This window comes from Delphinapterus leucas, chromosome 13, assembly GCF_059928025.1.
Source record: "Delphinapterus leucas isolate spDelLeu-1000000601 "Yukka" chromosome 13, BTC_Dleu_Yukka2, whole genome shotgun sequence".
NCBI classification, from domain to species: Eukaryota; Metazoa; Chordata; class Mammalia; order Artiodactyla; family Monodontidae; genus Delphinapterus; species Delphinapterus leucas.
Genome location: NC_143141.1, coordinates 25,753,174 through 25,770,307, shown reverse-complemented (window position 1 = coordinate 25,770,307; position 17,134 = coordinate 25,753,174). Strand labels below are relative to the sequence as shown.

At 43.6% G+C, this 17,134-nt stretch overlaps 2 pseudogenes; both read right to left on the bottom strand.

Annotated features, from left to right (window-relative positions):
* Positions 1-1,930: 1,930 nt before the first annotated feature.
* On the bottom strand, positions 1,931-5,935 carry LOC149747705 (uncharacterized protein C2orf78 pseudogene; annotated as a pseudogene).
* A 672-nt stretch (positions 5,936-6,607) lies between these two features.
* LOC111171116 (uncharacterized protein C2orf78 pseudogene) lies at positions 6,608-13,068 on the bottom strand (annotated as a pseudogene).
* Positions 13,069-17,134: the final 4,066 nt, after the last annotated feature.

Sequence of the window (17,134 nt, the reverse complement as noted above, 5' to 3'; positions counted from 1 at the left end):
TACCCTTGTGTACCTTTTCTAATGTTCTGTCATGTGAATTTATTACCTCTGAAGTTCGCCTGAGTTCAAACCCCAGTTCCCCCAGTTGCTAGCTCTTAATCTTGGGCAAACTCTTCACACTCTCCAAGCGTCTTTATCTGTGAAATAAGGTCAGTAACTTAGCCTGGTGCTGCCTGGCACAGAATAAACTGTCAATAAATGGAGATTATTAGTGTAAAAAAACCAAATGCCCATCAATGGATGAATGGATTTTTAAAATGTGGTGTATATGTGAAATATTATACAGTCATAAAAAGGAATGAAGTACTGACACATGCTACGACATGGACGAACTTGAAAACATTATGCTAAGTGAAAGAAGCCACACACAGTGGTCCCATTTGTATTATGTCATGAAATGTCCAGAAAAGGCAAAACCATAGCAACAGAAAGGAAATTAATGGTTGCAGGGACTGAAGGAGGAGGGGATGAAGAGGGCCTGCTGATGGTTACGGGGGCTTCTTTGCGGGGTGATGAAAACGTGATGGGTTAGATGACGGTGATGGTTGCATAGGCTTATGAATGTACGAAACGACGCTGAATTTGCAGTTTCAGAAGGTGAATGTTATGGCATGTGAATGACATCTCAAAAAATTAATGTTGAAAACGAAAATTGCCAGTTTTCCCATGGTCACTATCCACTATCCACTGTCTCCATCTCTCCCTTCTCCCCACTGCATTCCTTTGGACGCCCACCCCTGCCGCTCTCTCCCATCCTCACTCCCTCGACCTGCCCCACGAGGCCTCACAGGGAGCGTGAACCGCTGGGCGCCTGGGTCCTGTGGCTGTTGGAGCGGCTGCCCAGTGTGCGTGCCCCCACTGCTCTCACCCGTGAGAGTGGACGCTTCCGTCAGATTTTTCTCGTGCGTTTCAGTTGATGGTGATGTTTACAGAAGGCAGCATGTGCCCTGGTCAATGGAGGAAGCCCCTCAAGATAATATTTAGGCCCGTCCAGAAGTTTGATCTCGTCCACCAGTAACCTCAGGATGCTGTGCTCTGAAAGCCAGGTTGGCCGCCTGCTGGCACTTACAAATACTGAGGACTTTGGAGGCGTTTGGGCCTGCAATTGAGGCCTTGTACCTCCACATGCGACATGACCTCAGCCCTTTGCTGCACCTCTCTAAGTGAAGTGGCACAGGAATACTGGCCTTGCCCGTCGTTGCCAGGATTAACTGAAGAGTGCATTAGCTGCCCTGGTGCTTAGGTGTTGAGTACATGGTGATTTACATACCAGGCCCTATTCGTGGGCCTCCTGATGCAGCAGTTCCCTTGGCTCTGCCCCTGTCGTCAGCTGCCCCTAGGATAAGTCTGAGCCCTAGCCACCTCTCTGGTAGATTTCCCTATTCCCCCACTATAATCACACCTGAATAAGGCAACTCTAACCTTTCAGAGATGTGTCCTGAACCTCTTGTTTTCTTAAATACCTATCTGGTGGTTGTGAGACTTAAGGCCAGCCTCCCCAAGAGACTTTTTCTGTTTCTCTTAGTAAACCTAGACTCACCTTCTGTCATCTTCAACTCTACTCAAATTTTGTTCTTTCACCCCTGACCTCTGACCCTGCTTTTTACTTCTGCCATTTCATCCTCACTCCTGCTTCCTTTCATAAATCCATAAATGTCTTTTGGCCTTCCTAGCCCTGGGCCAAGTTCCTTCCTCTTTCCTCTGTTTTTACCCCTTTCCTTCATTCTCCCATCCAACTTTCAGTCCTTCCTTTCTCATGCAGACTTTGATTCTAACCCCATCAAAAAACAAAAAAAAACCAAAAAAACACACCACAGTTAGCATCTCAAAATTCAAAAGTTTTATTACTCACCTATTAATTCTATTACATTTATTTATTCAGTTTTATTGTTTTAAAATATATCAAAATAAATAGAGAAATTTATACCTATCTTATCTGTATATGGAAGAGCAGCTGGTCCCCAAGGCGGCACCAACACTGCTAGCAGCTCTTACTTTACATATCCGTAGTAGTCAGCAATTTCCATTTCTTTTTCCCTCTCAATGAAAAATTGCACTTTCCCCAAAGAGGTGTATTTGGCAGCATTGTAACATTCTTGTTGAGCCCGTCTCTTCATGGCCTCCCGCTCTGGCCTCTGCTCTTGTTCGATGGGCTTTGACGTTACTGGCTTGGGAACATTGGGTTCCCTCCATGGAATTGGTTGCTCGCTGAAGTCTTGGAGTAGAAAGGGGTTTGGAGCTTGGGTGGGGACTGGCGCTTAGTCACAGCAGGGGGATCAGGCTCCCGCTGGAGAGAAGTGCAAGATGAAGTTTTGAGGTGTAGGCCTAGGAGCAGCAGACTGAGGGACACTAGGCTGGGTATGGTCGGTCAAACGCGGTTGGGTTGGGTTGGTCACAGTTGGCTGAGATGGATTGGCAGGACCTGGCAAAGAGGCAGGAGCTGGCTGGGATAAACTCACTGCAGGACGTTGAGCTGAGTTAGTAGAAGCAGGCTGGGCACAGTCAGCCACAGCAGGGCGATGTGAAGCCAGAGAATGTGGCCTGCCAGGAGCAGATTGAGCGTGAGGCTTGTCCCAGGCAGAAAATGTCAGAGGTATCAACTTGACCTTCCCAGGAGGCGGCAGCTCATACTGGGATGGGAATGGACACTCTTTTTCAGCACTGCTGTCTGGTTTCTGGGCTTCGACTTGAGTTTTCTCAGGACTCTTACCCTCAGGTGGGGTATGCCTCCATGGCTGGATAGCTGGGGGTGTTTAGGGTTGCTTGAATTTCCCAAGACCCGACAGGAAGAGAGCCCAGTTTTCTTATCATTCTTCTCCCCCAGTGCATGAAAAACTTTCACAGACTGCAGCATGCGCATGCCTCGGGAGGTTCGAGGCTTTTTAAAGCTCTCTTGGATAAGCTCAGTTTGCTGTTTCTTTCGCTTCGTCTGGGGAATTGTTGGCCTCTCTTCTGCCTTTACTTTGTTCCCTGACTGCTTATTCTCTTCAGCCTTCTTCCTTCCTCTGGTCCTTGTGGTCCTTTCCTGCCCATGGCTCTTCGTTTTGCTGATCTTTCTGGATGCAGCTTTCTGAGGTTTGCCTTTAGAATGCCTGGCCGTGTTCACAGGAGCGCTGTCACTGACTGCAGCATGGCATAGAAGCACTTCTCCCCCTAACAGGCACTCTGGATTCTTTGGCTGGATTTTGGCCATCGGAGCACCACTGATAGGCTCAGAGGCTTTATGTTTGTTCTTCCTGGGTTGAGCAGAGGGAACCTTTATGACACTTGGCTTTTCCTGCACCTGATTCACCTTAATGGCTCTGGTGTCTTTGGCTTTGATCACGTTGGGACCTTTGGATTGATCAAGATCTTTCAAAGAATAAAAGAGCTGGGGAAGGTGAATATCCTCCGCCAGTGTAGTAATGTCTGCAAAACCACTGCTAGATTCCATCCCATTTTCAAGTGTCCCTACGTCCTCAAGACTCAGGCTGTTCTTTCCCCGATCAGCATTTTCAGAAGCAGGCTGCTCCTCTTGGCTGAGGGGATGCATCAGTGCAGGCCAGGAGCTGGTGAATATCAGGGATTTCTAAAGGGAGTAGTGGAGGCTCTTGGTTTTCTCTTGGGATCTGGTAGGCATCCAGAGGCTTTGAAAGCTTGGTTTTAATATCCTCCAAGTGCTCACTCTCTATTTGTCCCTGGCTTGGAGCTGGAGGCAGGGCCAGGAGACTACTGGCACTCTGGACTGGAGCTGTCCCTGAAATGTCCCCAAGTTCAGGTGGTGGGTTACTCTCAAGTATCTGAATATTTCTGCTCCTGCAGGACCTGGGGAGTTCTTGAGTTTGTGTCACACAAGATGTCTGGCTTGGAGGTTGCAATCCCAGGGAATTTTTCATCACCAGGGAAGTCTCCATCCCTACAAAGGAATCCAGGTAGAAGTCAGTCCCTGGTAAGTGAGATGCTCCCCCTAAACACCAACACAGCAATCATGTACCTTTCAAGGTACATGATTGATGTGTTGGTGTTTAGGGGCAAGATGGGCAAGGCATTTCTAGTAACTCTTCTTAAGGGTCACGGACAGTGCCCTATGCTACGAGATAAGGGGTGACTGTTGGAATTCTTACTGGTGATCATTTCATGTCACCGATTCTTGGCTTTCTTTGTATTTCAGAGGATTGTTAAAAGTCAAATAAAAAATGAGTCTTATTTTTTAAAGAAATGAAATGTTTCACAAAGCCTAGCATTCTCATATAGAGTCCTTTCAATTCTCCCCACTTTCCTGAGAGGCTAAGAACACTTCACACCATGAACTAGGAGAGGGAGTAGCGCCCTTCCTGATGAAATATATAAACAAAGACAGAGTCTTAGCCTGCTTGCTCTGGACAGGATCCCGGACCACAAGGTCTTAAACCCTGGTATAAATTAGGGAAGTGAGGACAGTTAAACTGGCACTATGATAACAAGAGTTCTGAACACCTTCCAAAGAGACTGTAGCAGTAGATCAGGGAAGGGAGTGATACAGTGTGGTAGTACAGGGGAAATGATCGGCTACAGCAGTGAAAAATGTGGTACCTGTTGGTATGCTCTCGGGATTCTTGTACATGCAGCATAGATGACCTTTAGAGTGTCCCTCCCACCTTCCCACCTGAATTAGGTGTTCTTTTTTTAAAATTTATTTTTATTTATTTATTATTTGAACTTATTTATTTTATGTATGAATTTGTTTGGCTGCACTGGGTCTTCATTGCTGTGCACGGGCTTTCTCTAGTTGCGGCTAGCGGGGGCTACTCTTGGTTGCGGTGTGCGGGCTTCTCATCGCGGTGGCTTCTCTTGCTGCGGAGCACGGGCTCTAGGCGCGTGGGCTTCAGTAGATGTGGCTCACGGGCTCTAGAATGCAGGCTCAGTAGTTGTGGCACATGGGCTTAGTTGGTCCACGGCCTGGGGGATCTTCCCTGACTGGGGCTCAAACCCGTGTCCCCTGCATTGGCAGGAGGATTCTTAACCACTGCGCCACCAGGGAAGCCCTAGGTGTTCTTATATAGAATCTAAAACCAGAGAGCCCTGAGCGAAGGTAGTGGTTATTAAAGGATCTAAATTCTACCTGTCTGTACACCACTTCCCAGCTATAGATTTGACCCCATTTTTGAATGCTGACCTCATCGTTCAACTTCCTTGCTGTTTGTACTCACCTTGAAAACTTGTTTCTGTGATGGGTTGAGCAGACACAGGGTAGTAGATTCCAGAGGTGGAAGCTGGTGGTTGGATATTTGTGGGCTGAATCTCCTTTAGTACCATAACCACTTCTGGTTGCACAGGGGCCCTACTTCCTGTGTATGACACAGAGACATAGGATTGCAGGCAGGAGTCAAGTTCTCCATACATGTAAAGACCCCAATGTGCCTTGGTTATAGTAGCATACCTGGCTTCCTTCCTGGTAGGGAAGTGACGGGCTGTGTCCCTGGTTTGGAATCTGAGATGGTGTTCCCTGAGCAAGCCTGGCAGAAAGTGATGGATATAGAGGGACCGTGTTATTGGTGTCTGCAGTTTTATCATACTGGGCTGCCATAAACATGGAGGAAGCAGCTGTGTGCTGGTCAGTGACTGCCAGAGTCAAGTCTCCGAGTGAAGGAGAATTCTTTTCAGTGCTTCCTGTGATGTCCCAGTCAAGGACACCTGGATAGGAAGCAGCTGAAGTGGAGATCTGGCTCTGGTCAGTGACTCCAGATAACATAGTTGTGCTAGACTGTTGGTGAAGGTAGGCGCTACCCATGAGTGTCTGGAAAGAGGTACCAGTAGCTGATGCCGAACTGACGGCAGGAGCAGAGACTCTGGAGAAGTTGCTGACACTTCCTGTTAGGGAAGGTGCATTGCTCACCCCAGGAGGAGAGTGCTGCAGAGAATTCAGAGTTCCAAGCAGAGATGGATTTTGGAAATTTTCTGTAAGAACAGGAGGGTAATGAAAAGATCAGGCACATTGATAAATTCTCACTGTGTTTGAGGAACAGCATTATCTTAAGCTTCTCGCTATCTGGACACCTGTAATGTCAATACTTACTGAGAAACCGAAAATCAGACCGTTACGATGGTTGCAAGGACTGAGCAGTTTTACACTCTTCTGTATTAGCTGCCTGTGCTCCCATGTTGGGCACAGATGGGCAGAAGACCCAAGTGGTATGGTTCAGACATTGTTCTCTAGGCTGGAAGCAACCTTCTCCCTGCCCTATCTTTCCCTTCAGCCTGCACTAGTATGGACGTCTATGCTGTTTCGTAGACTGGGAGCATTTTAGAACTAGGAGGTCCTTAGAGAACTTCTGTTTTCACAGTCTTATTTCATGAGGAAGGAAACCGAGGCTCAGAGAGGTCGGGTTGACTTGTTCAAGTTCTCTCATTACGTTAGCATCCTTACCAGGTTTCAGAACCTAAGTATCCGGACTTCCTTGCCAGGACACGACTCTGAGCATGATACTGCCAGAAAGCAGGAGAAGTAGAACTTATAATATAGGCATCTTTTTCGTCCATTAGAAAACAGTACAGCTATTACCATTGTAATCTTCAGTGTCTCACTTTGCTTGTGCAGTTCTCACGCTATTACCTAGAGTTCACATATAGCTCAGTCCAACTGGTAAATTTAAAGAGTTACTTTTACCCTCTTCAATCCTGGAGGTTGAGCTGAGTTAATAGAAGCAGGCTGGGCACAGTCAGCCACAGCAGGCCGATGTGAGGCCAGAGACTGTGGCCTCCGAGGAGCAGGTCGAGATTGAGGCTTGTCCCAGGCAGAAAACGGCAGAGGTATCAACTTGACTTTCCCAGGAGGCGGCAGCTCATACTGGGATGGAGATGGACACTCTTTCTCAGCTCTGCTGTCTGGTTTCTGGGCTTCGACTTGAGTTTTCTCAGGACTCTTACCCTCAGGTGGGGTATGCCTCCATGGCTGGATAGCTGGGGGTGTTTAGGGTTGCTTGAATTTCCCAAGACCCGACAGGAAGAGAGCCCAGTTTTCTTATCATTCTTCTCCCCCAGTGCATGAAAAACTTTCACAGACTGCAGCATGCGCATGCCTCGGAAGGTTCGAGGCTTTTTAAAGCTCTCTTGGATAAGCTCAGTTTGCTGTTTCTTTCGCTTCGTCTGGGGAATTGTTGGCCTCTCTTCTGCCTTTACTTTGTTCCCTGACTGCTTATTCTCTTCAGCCTTCTTCCTTCCTCTGGTCCTTGTGGTCCTTTCCTGCCCATGGCTCTTCGTTTTGCTGATCTTTCTGGATGCAGCTTTCTGAGGTTTGCCTTTAGAATGCCTGGCCGTGTTCACAGGAGCGCTGTCACTGACTGCAGCATGGCATAGAAGCACTTCTCCCCCTAACAGGCACTCTGGATTCTTTGGCTGGATTTTGGCCATCGGAGCACCACTGATAGGCTCAGAGGCTTTATGTTTGTTCTTCCTGGGTTGAGCAGAGGGAACCTTTATGACACTTGGCTTTTCCTGCACCTGATTCACCTTAATGGCTTTGGTGTCTTTGGCTTTGATCACGTTGGGACCTATGGATTGATCAAGATCTTTCAAAGAATAAAAGAGCTGGGGGAGGTGAATATCCTCCGCCAGTGTAGTAACGTCTGCAAAACCACTGCTAGATTCCATCCCATTTTCAAGTGTCCCTACGTCCTCAAGACTCAGGCTGTTCTTTCCCCGATCAGCATTTTCAGAAGCAGGCTGCTCCTTTTGGCTGAGGGGATGCATCAGTGCAGGCCAGGAGCTGGTGAATATCAGGGATTTCTAAAGGGAGTAGTGGAGGCTCTTGGTTTTCTCTTGGGATCTGGTAGGCATCCAGAGGCTTTGAAAGCTTGGTTTTAATATCCTCCAAGTGCTCACTCTCTATTTGTCCCTGGCTTGGAGCTGGAGGCAGGGCCAGGAGACTACTGGCACTCTGGACTGGAGCTGTCCCTGAAATGTCCCCAAGTTCAGGTGGTGGGTTACTCTCAAGTATCTGAATATTTCTGCTCCTGCAGGACCTGGGGAGTTCTTGAGTTTGTGTCACACAAGATGTCTGGCTTGGAGGTTGCAGTCCCAGGGAATTTTTCATCACCAGGGAAGTCTCCATCCCTACAAAGGAATCCAGGTAGAAGTCAGTCCCTGGTGAGTGAGATGCTCCCCCTAAACACCAACACAGCAATCATGTACCTTTCAAGGTACATGATTGATGTGTTGGTGTTTAGGGGCAAGATGGGCAAGGCATTTCTAGTAACTCTTCTTAAGGATCACGGACAGTGCCCTATGCTACGAGATAAGGGGTGACTGTTGGAATTCTTACTGGTGATCATTTCATGTCACCGATTCTTGGCTTTCTTTGTATTTCAGAGGATTGTTAAAAGTCAAATAAAAAATGAGTCTTATTTTTTAAAGAAATGAAATGTTTCACAAAGCCTAGCATTCTCATATAGAGTCCTTTCAATTCTCCCCACTTTCCTGAGAGGCTAAGAACACTTCACACCATGAACTAGGAGAGGGAGTAGAGCCCTTCCTGATGAAATATATAAACAAAGACAGAGTCTTAGCCTGCTTGCTCTGGACAGGATCCCGGACCACAAGGTCTTAAACCCTGGTATAAATTAGGGAAGTGAGGACAGTTAAACTGGCACTATGATAACAAGAGTTCTGAAACATCTTCCAAAGAGACTCTAGCAGTAGATCAGAGAAGGGAGTGATACAGTGTGGTAGTACAGGGGAAATGATCGGCTACAGCAGTGAAAAATGTGGTACCTGTTGGTATGCTCTCGGGGTTCTTGTACATGCAGCATAGATGACCTTTAGAGTGTCCCTCCCAGCTTCCCACCTGAATTAGGTGTTCTTTTTTAAAATTTATTTTTATTTATTTATTATTTGAACTTATTTATTTTATGTATGAATTTGTTTGGCTGCACTGGGTCTTCATTGCTGTGCATGGGCTCTCTCTAGTTGCGGCTAGCGGGGGCTACTCTTGGTTGCGGTGTGCGGGCTTCTCATCGCGGTGGCTTCTCTTGCTGCGGAGCACGGGCTCTAGGCGCGTGGGCTTCAGTAGATGTGGCTCACGGGCTCTAGAATGCAGGCTCAGTAGTTGTGGCACATGGGCTTAGTTGGTCCACGGCCTGGGGGATCTTCCCTGACTAGGGCTCAAACCCGTGTCCCCTGCATTGGCAGGCGGATTCTTAACCACTGCGCCACCAGGGAAGCCCTAGGTGTTCTTATATAGAATCTAAAACCAGAGAGCCCTGAGCGAAGGTAGCGGTTATTAAAGGCTCAGGATCTAAATTCTACCTGTCTGTACACCACTTCCCAGCTATAGATTTGACCCCATTTTTGAATGCTGACCTCATTGTTCAACTTCCTTGCTGTTTGTACTCACCTTGAAAACTTGTTTCTGTGATGGGTTGAGCAGACACAGGGTAGTAGATTCCAGAGGTGGAAGCTGGTGGTTGGATATTTGTGGGCTGAATCTCCTTTAGTACCATAACCACTTCTGGTTGCACAGAGGCCCTACTTCCTGTGTATGACACAGAGACATAGGATTGCAGGCAGGAGCCAAGTTGTCCATACAGTAAAGACCCCAATGTGCCTTGGTTATAGTAGCATACCTGGCTTCCTTCCTGGTAGGGAAGTGACGGGCTGTGTCCCTGGTTTGGAATCTGAGATGGTGTTCCCTGAGCAAGCCTGGCAGAAAGTGATGGATATAGAGGGACCGTGTTATTGGTGTCTGCAGTTTATCATACTGGGCTGCCATAAACATGGAGGAAGCAGCTGTGTGCTGGTCAGTGACTGCCAGAGTCAAGTCTCCGAGTGAAGGAGAATTCTTTTCAGTGCTTCCTGTGATGTCCCAGTCAAGGACACCTGGATAGGAAGCAGCTGAAGTGGAGATCTGGCTCTGGTCAGTGACTCCAGATAACATAGTTGTGCTAGACTGTTGGTGAAGGTAGGCGCTACCCATGAGTGTCTGGAAAGAGGTACCAGTAGCTGATGCCGAACTGACGGCAGGAGCAGAGACTCTGGAGAAGTTGCAGACACTTCCTGTTACGTAAGTTGCATTGCTCACCCCAGGAGGAGAGTGCTGCAGAGAACTTAGAGTTCCAAATAGAGACGGATTTTGGAAATTTTTTGTAAGAACTGGAGGGTAATGAAAAAATTAGGGACATTGATAAATTCTCACTATGTTTGAGGAACAACATTATCTTAAGTTTCTTGTTATCCGGACACCTGTAATGTCAATACTTACTGAGAAACCAAAAATCAGACCGTTATGATGGTTGCAAGGACTGAGCAGTTTTACACTCTTCTGTATTAGCTGCCTGTGCTCCCATGTTGGGCACAGATGGGCAGAAGACCCAAGTTGTATGGTTCAGACATTGTTCTCTAGGCTGGAAGCAACCTTCTCCCTGCCCTATCTTTCCCTTCAGCCTGCACTAGTATGGACTTCTATGCTGTTTCGTAGACTGGGAGCATTTTAGAACTAGGAGGTCCTTAGAGAACTTCTGTTTTCACAGTCTCATTTCATGAGGAAAGAAACTGAGGCTCAGAGAGGTCGAGTTGACTTTTTCAAGTTCTCTCATTATGTTAGTATCCTTACCAGGTTTCAGAACCTAAGTATCCAGACTTCCTTGCCAGGACACGACTCTGAGCATGATACTGCCAGAAAGCAGGAGAAATAGAACTTATAATATAGGCATTTTTTTCGTCCGTTAGAGAACAGTACGGCTATTACCATTGTAATCTTCAGTGTCTCACTTTGCTTGTGCAGTTCCCACGCTATTACGTAGAGTTCACATATAGCTCAGTCCAACTGGTAAATTTAAAGAGTCATTTTTACCCTCCTCAAGCCTGGTTTCTCATCCCATCTCAAAATGATTACCCGAAAGCGAATTTCTTAAGTTCTTTTGGAAAGAAAAAAGCTATCTGCTTACTTCAGATTACTCATCCATAAAGTGGTTATAACAGCACCACCAATAATAATAGCAGTAATAATCCATGAATAAGCTGATATATAGTGTATGATTTATATGGAGGAAGATACAGTAAGTTCTAGAAAGACAAAGAAAAATCATGAAAAACATATTACGTAACGTAAAAGAAATACATAGTTATGAAAACTGGGGTATGTGGCAAGTGTCAAAGCATAATGAGTTTACTAACAAATGACATTCTGTACCATACATGCAATATTATGAAAGTGAATTTTGCCCACTGTATTTTAGTGAATACTATTAACCAAAAAACACGATAGAAGGTGATTTTGAATGAATTCCTAGCCAGTACATACAGACAGGGAAGATATATCAGTAAAAATGCACAACAAGCAACAAAATTCAATCAGTGTGAATGTATACGTAGCCACAATATATGCAGACAAGTATTTCAATGAAAACTGGTACAAAGCAGACAGCAAAATAATAAGTGTAAAAGAATTTCATTATTGTGCTCATTCATATTTTTACCCAGCAAGTAACAGGTATTAAGCCTGATAGAAATATATATTTCAAAGAATAGAAATATATAATAAGCAGAAAGGAAGCTTAAAACGTATCAAGAAGGTTTTTGTATTTATTCTAGAACTTACATTATCTTATTATTATCTTCAACATCCAAGAATATGACATCCCAAAACCTAAAAAAAAATCATCACTAGAATCCAATTAAAAAAGATTTTCAAATGTAAGAACATCGAAAGGCCTCCACAATATTGTTCTAGATAAATGTGGAATTTTTTTTTATTTTTATTTTCTTGCCACACCACGTGGCCCTGGCAGTGAAAGCACCGAGTCCTAACCACTGGACCGCCAGCAAATTCCCTCAATGTGGAATTAGAGATGTGGGGCTTGAATTTTTCTTTTTCTTCTTAGGTAGCTAAGATCTAAGAACGAACGATGGCTGTTGATCAATGTGCTCTCTGTGTTAGGAAGGAAAGAAATGTAAAGATGAAAAGCAACCTTGCCTTAGAACCTACATATCACACAAAGGAAATAGTCCTTCTGATTCAATTTCGAAGATATCATTTAAAAATTTTAATTGGTAAAACCTCTACATAGTTTAAAAATTAGAAAGAATCAAACATTGAAAAGCAGACCCCTAGATAACCACTTTGGTCTCTTGTATATAGGAAGCATCATTTCCAGGACATATTTCTAAAATGTTTATATTCAAAACTGGCAAGTGCCAACTGTATTCAGAGAGGCAATAAAAGAAAAAACACTGAGTATGACTTTTCTGGTAAGCTGCCTTTCCTGGTGATACCCTGTTGTGTCCTTACTTTCCTCTTAGTCTGTTAAAATAAGGATTTGCTACAATCAACTTTGTTTTGCCCTGCTCTGAGCAGATTTCACTCTATGCTCTTTCTGCTTTAATTTAAAATCTTTGGTTCCCATCAACATTCCATTGCAAACTATGTTTTTCTTGAGAGCTCCTCTATGATTTCCCTCTTCATTCTTATATTTTTATCCTATCTCTTGGTTCCTGTTGGCCTGTGCTGATGAAAACAATCCTAAACTTCCTTACGTTTGACTCTGTGCCTCCCTATAGCCCAGTACTCTCCATCCTCTCTCCCTATTTTCTCTTTTCAACTAGTCGAAATATTAGTGGAGGGAGAACTTTAGAGATGAAACATCTTGCTGTATATTGCTAGTTTTCTATGTCACATGGCTCTTCTGTGTTTCTGTTGAAACACTCTTGAGAAGTCTCTGATTTCATTTTCTACATGGGTACCCTTTAAGGCTCAGTATTAGAAAAGAAAGGGATCAGAGTGATCAACCAATGTAGTATCCTAACCTAACAGATAAGGAAAATATCAGGCTTTGTGAGACAGTCAATGATTTGTCCAAAGTCACACAGATAGTATATGCCAAAGTCAAAACTGAAATTAGGTCTCCAGACTTCTAGTTCAGTACTTTCCCTCATTATTCCATGCTATTTTGAATCTACTAGTAAATTTAGGGGCAAAATAAATCTAACGAAAAACTTTAAAAAGTTTCTTTTCTTACCTGACGTGGTCAGAGAAGAAGAGAAAACATCAACTGCAGATACAAGGGATGAGGAGACAACACCAGAGGATGTCTGAGTGGCTGCAGCTAAACGGCACATGTGTCCAGTACAAAGGTCACTGGTTACTGCTCACTGGTCACTGGTCACTTGTGATGATGTAGGAGAATGATGTCACAAGGCAGGCAGTTTCCAGGTATGAGATAGCCAATAGGGAGGTCCGATCCCCAACAGGAAGGCGGGGCTGGGTGGAGAGAGTGTAGAAGAGCTAAAACAACACCTGAATTTCTGAGCTCTGGGGAGGAAATCCTAGAAGACAGATTTACCTCCCCCAGGCTCTTACATTAGGGAAATCGTTGCAACATTTCTTACAGACGTTCATTAATATAATTTACTAACAGTTACCTATATCCTGCAGAGTATTATATTTTATGTATCATATACTTAGAGCTATATATATATATATATATATATATATATATCTTATGTAATTAATATCCTTAGGAAGGCAAGAGCCATCTAGTTGAACTATTACAGTTGTTCTGAAATCATATCTGTCTAATTAGTGAACTTATAGCAGCTTTTAAGGAGCAAAAGTAGGGATTAAGAAGCTCTTTTTGTAACTTGGTTAAATAGTAGGGTGAAGTTTGTTGCGTGTACCTTGTGGAGAATATTGTGGTCCAAGGCTCTTCTCTTTTAGTTTCATCTCCTTGACTCCTACCTTCCTTGGGCTGGGCTAGGCTGTGCCAGGTTGGACTTGTGACTTACATTTCTCTTCTGCTTTCTTTTCTTTTTCCATTATGGGCATTGTTTCTAGGACAAGCCTTGATCTTGCATTCTTACCCTCATGGATGTTACTTCCTGTCAACTTCCAGCAGCAGGAGTCTTCTTTTCAGTGCTTGATGCTTCACAAAATAGACTCTGCTCGTTGGACGCAAATACCAGAGAGCTAGGAGACAGAGCTGGTTGCAAACCTTTCCTCTTCCAGCCTTTGATTGCAATTTTTTTCCCCATAATTTGCTACCTCTAGTTCCTTGGGCCACACAGGTATCCGGCCATCCAGCTCTTTTATATGTGAGAGACATTCTGAATACTGTCCCTTTTTCTTTGCACAGAAGTATATACAGTGTGGCAGTTACTGTAATCTCCTCCCCCTTGCAAACAGCCACTCTAGAATCTTGGACCTCTAGGATTCTCTGTCTTGCATGCTTGGGTGCAAGGCCAAGCAAAATGAAGAGGAGAATAATTAGAGAAGGAAGAGGACATTTCGTGGAGAACTGGGAGCAGATAAGGTGAAAGGGCACAGGAGAAAAGAGATTCATGTAGATTTTTTGGTTTCTGTGGGAAACAAGTTGCCACACTTTGGCCTCATTTTGTATTACCAGAACAGACAGTCACAGATGTAAGTAGCTCGATAGTGCAGCAACAGACATGAATTCTGCACACTAAAGGGAACAGTCTTACATATATTTCTCATTTTGTTTTCTCTCATAGTACCTTATTTATAGCATTCACTGGTATGTTTGTAGAACACAGATTTTTTAAAATGCTCTGGTTTTGTCTGCATGGTTATTTCCTTGTCATATTTTTAAGGACTCCAACATTGTAAGACATATTGCATGTTTTTCTCTTGACGATTGTTTATCTTGAAGCATCATGAACGAACTTGACCTGTTGGATTTTGTGGAGAAACTTCAAAAAGCGTCTGTGAAAAAGGCATTGCGGTGAGTCGCATTATTCACCCAAGCGTAAGGAGCAGTATCTGCCATCAGCCCAACTTGGCCTGGGTTGCCTCTGTTTTAGTTCCCGTGGTTGGTGCTTTGCTCCCTAACCACTCTTGTGACTGTGGTAATGTGAGTAAGGACTGAGTTGCTAATGATTTATATGTGAGGTAAGCTGGTTTGAGGGAGGAAATCTATGGATCTAGTCATTTTCCTTGGTGGTAAGCTTTCAGGGAGGGGTGCAAAGATTGATCTTTCTGGGGACTTTTCTGGTACTAGGAAGATATCCCATAGATGGGACCTCCAAAGACAACACATTTAATTTTTAGGCCTGTTTTTCCTATTATGAGATATGAGTTTTTTCACTGATGGGGTTGATGCTTATCTGAGAAGAAATTGTGAAAGGTGTTGTAGTATAGAGATGTGGCTTAAGCTTTTAAGTGTTTTTCAAGGTTTTTCCCCTAAGCTTCCTACTTCAGATGGCCTACTCACATGATACTAGTATGTGATGTGAGGCTAACAACTTACTAAATACCTGAAAGCCAGATCAGTGTCTCTTTTCTCTATATTTCCATGGAAATCAAGGGACCCATAGCTACTGCAGGTTAGGGTGGGTGGTGTGAGATTGGGGGAAGTGTGGTAAGACACATTTTGGTATCAGTAAAATGTTTACATATTAAAATACTCAGTTCCAACGTTCTATTCTATTTAGGCAAACCCTTAGTTAGGCTTTTCCTGGTTCCGAGCCTATGTAACTTATTTTCTCTCCCTAGTTCCAGCCATTTAACTTTAGTTTGCAGGCTCAGCATCATCTTAACCTCTAAAAGAATCTTACATGGAAGAGAAAGAAACTAAAGAGCTCTATTTCAACACTTAGCAACATGAGGCCCTACCCTGACCTAAACCTTTATTCTTACAGTTAGGGTATTGTCTTGTCCCGTATACCCACTTCCTGCATTTTGAACCCATCAGGTTAACTGAGACATGTCTTGGTGTAACATCCCCAGTTCATCTACCCCTGAGGCTGTCCTTAATTCCTCCCATTGTCACATTTTGGTTTAATTAAATACTGGAATCCCTCAAACCCTTGCATGGTACCTGAGGCCCTATGGGATACTGGTAGATTTTGTTAGTGTCAAATACTTAGCTGTCTGATTCTCCAAATATCCCTTGCTCCTTTATTTTCTATCCCAGCCTACTACATACCCACTAAGGCATTGTTTCATCTCATGTTGGGCCCACTCCCATCCAGAGGCCTACTCTTTGCTAGTTCCCATACTTTCTGGAAACCCTGTTATGGCCAGGTCTGGATTTTTTGTGTTCCCACCCAAAGCCTGTATCTTTTAGCAAGCTGGAACTATAAGACCAACATAGATTTTCGAGTTTCAGATAGATTTATGTCACAATTTGTACACTGTCATGTCTATAGATATTTGTATCATTTGTACTTTTTGGCCATTACATGCCTATTGGATATTTTTCATAAATTGCAAAAGAATATTTTATGACTTAGCACCAAATTGAATGTGCCTAATTGTAAGTTTGTAAACTAGGTTGTGCTAACTTGTATCTTTTCTTTATCCAAATAGTAATTTACTACTATTGTCCCATTTGTAATTCTGTGGAAGTTTTCAGAATTGTAAATAAATGCTTGTGGATTGAAACTTGGTTAGACTATGACTGTCCCTGATATGTTAAAGTTAGTGATCTTTTTACTCATTCATTCATTCATTCAATAATTCTGACCTTCCTGACTCAGTTTACCCAGCTCAAATGGTTGTGAAGATTACTCACAGTGTATGTAAGATACTTTCAGAAATTTGAAACTGAAAAGTAAAACTAACAAAAAACATTTGTTATTATACATAACAGTGGAATTTAGTATGCTATTATACCTTCAGACCTACTGTAGGACATGCTGTTCTTTGCTGTTCCACTTGTGGCAGGATTCATAGGTTTTCTAACAGGTACAGATCCCTATGCCTGATACTGTGAGGAAATGTTATACTTGAGCTCCACTCTTATCTCTCTCAGGTGTTTTTTGGAATTGTCTAAAATGTAAATACATACTGTCAAACTGCAGCATGATACCAGGCTCATAATAGAAATCCAATAAATGTTTCACTATGAGTGGAGTATAAGTTGATAGAATATTTTTGAAGGTTGATCAGGCAGATTAGATTGTTTGAAAAACTTTCAATATTTTAAGTTTGCATCTCTTTCATTCCAGAAATTCTATGTCTAGAAATTTATATATAGCTATACACATGTATAAAGAGGTTCACATTGCAGCCTATCTGTAACAGAGGACACAAACAAAAAACAAACAAAATGCCCCCAAACTGAAAACAACCAAAAGTCCATCAATATTGGACTGGCCATGTAAATTATGTAATGTGACGCAGCTATTAAAGAGAATGGAATGGATGTACGCAAAAATTGACTGG